Source organism: Rhinolophus sinicus, chromosome 2 (genome assembly GCF_057876585.1).
Source record: "Rhinolophus sinicus isolate RSI-liver-muscle chromosome 2, RSI-T2T, whole genome shotgun sequence".
Classification (NCBI taxonomy): domain Eukaryota; kingdom Metazoa; phylum Chordata; class Mammalia; order Chiroptera; family Rhinolophidae; genus Rhinolophus; species Rhinolophus sinicus.
The window spans coordinates 4102704-4104870 of NC_142502.1; the positions used below are offsets into that span (position 1 = coordinate 4102704).

The 2167-nt window shown below is 38.1% G+C and overlaps 1 pseudogene; it reads left to right on the forward strand.

The window, feature by feature from the left end:
* The first annotated feature begins 494 nt into the window (after positions 1 to 494).
* Positions 495 to 857, forward strand: LOC109457140 (large ribosomal subunit protein eL31 pseudogene; annotated as a pseudogene).
* Positions 858 to 2167: the final 1310 nt, after the last annotated feature.

The following is a 2167-nucleotide window of genomic DNA, read 5'->3' on the forward strand; positions in this document are numbered from 1 at the left end:
GACAGTGTTGAATAATTATTAAGCGTCAATTATGAATTTTTTTCCTTGAGTTATGCAGTGCCTAACGCCCAGAGAAATGTAGTTGAAAATCAGCAAGGTCAATTCTATTACAACAAAGCCCATAGGAAGTGATTTTACACTTTTTTAGTAAATTCTGAAAAATCACATAATGTATAGTTTTTGTTCAGAAACATTCAAAATCACCTCGCAATTCCCAGTAGCTGTGAAGTTTTCTTAACCAATCAAAATGCGCACTCCCAAAATATTTATTAAAATCAAATTTTTAGAGCCAGCTCCATCGTGCAGCCTAAACTGAATTAGATCATCCTGCTTCTTTATATTCCAACTTTTTACACCCTTTCTTTTTTCCTAGTTCTTTTTTCTTTTCCTAGAAGTAAAAATTGGGAGAAAGATAAAGAGGCAAAGAGACTGCTTTTGATAAGCAATCAAAATGTGTCCACCGAGGTTTTCCTTTCCCACTTGGGCCCGGCAGGATGGCTCCCATAAAGAAAGGTGGCAAGAAAAAGAAGGGCCCTTCTGCCATCAACGAGGTAGTGACCAGAGAATACACCTCCAACATTCAAAGCGCATGCATGGAATGGGTTTCAAGAAGCATGCCCCTCGGGCACTCAAAGTGACCTGGAAATTTGCCGTGGAGAAATGCGAACCCCAGATGAGTGTGTGCTCATTGACAGCACTCAACAAAGCAGTCTGTCCCTTACTTTATCCAGGTACGGCTGTCCAGAAAACATAATGAGGATGAAGACTCACCAAATAAGCTCTATACATTGGCTACCAACGTACCTGTCCCCCGTGTCAAAAATCTACAAACTATGTGGCTGAGAACTAACGGCTGATCATCGAATAAAGTTATAAAAGTGCAAAAAAAAGAAAAAAGAAAAAAAGAAAATGAAATATATCCACCAAGGAGAAACACAGAATAAACTGTATTTCATATCGTTCCCTACTAATTACTGCCCTAGGAAAACCACTTTTCGGACGCACAGAGCTAAGCTCAGTTCTCTGGGAGCAAATGGGACGACACTGTCGCGGTTGTCGATGGCAGGGATGTGGAAGATGTTTGCGCAGACACAACTCTCTGGTACCTCCTGGTAAACTACTTCCCTCCGTCCTTTCCTCACTCAAGATGACCTGAAATAACCCAACTGCAGGATTGGCTTTTCCATCCGTGTAGGTCACCATAATGCAATATTTCAGCAAATTAAAATGGTAACTGGCCTTGACATTTTTCATTACTTCTCAACATTCACCTTATTCAAGAGTCTGAGTATTTGGAAAACTAATTTCAAAAAATAAGTTAAGAGCCATAGTAGTGACTTTGGATGAACAGAAAACACTGGGACATCATCTATTATGTGGTTCTGAGCATTTCCTAGGGTGCTGGGGCTGAGTAAGGGAAAATGGTGCCTTTCTTTGCAGGTAAAGGGTGAGCCTGTAAAAACAACTGCGCTGGACTAGGAGAGAGGACCTGGTCAGTCAGGATTTTAGGGTGTTTTCCACTTCAAACATAAAATTCCAACAGTTTCAAATTAGAAATATAGATAGATATATACACACACATATTTGTATGTGTGTATATATTGCATGTATGTATATATGTATTTATACGTGTATGTATATAAATATATATACTCATGTATTAATACATTTATACTCATATACATATATTCATGTATATGTGAATCTGAGTGGAAGGGGTCCCATTGGCTGTTCACAATGCTCAGCTCTAAGATGGGCACTCTGAAACTCTATAATTCCCTCCCACTGTATAAAATGAAGAGTATCTTTTTTGTAGAGTCTTCTGGCATGGGTTACCTGAGGGGAAAATAACTTAATTAACAGGATCCACTCTCTGATAATGGATTTTAGCACCTCTGCCATTTAACTGACTGAGATGGATGAAAATAGACTCTTTCATCTACACATGCAATGTGTTTTGTTCTATAAGTTAAAATAACAATGGCCCTTCATTTTCCCTCTTAAAGTTTTCAAGTAAAATTTAAAATACGAAGGACAAAATAGAAAATAGTACACAAAAGGCTTCAAACTCTTTGTATAAGATTTTTAAGGAAAAAATACGAAAACAAACAAAAAAGGGGGGCTGCAACTGCCATTTCTTGCAGCATGTATATTATTTTCACAGCAA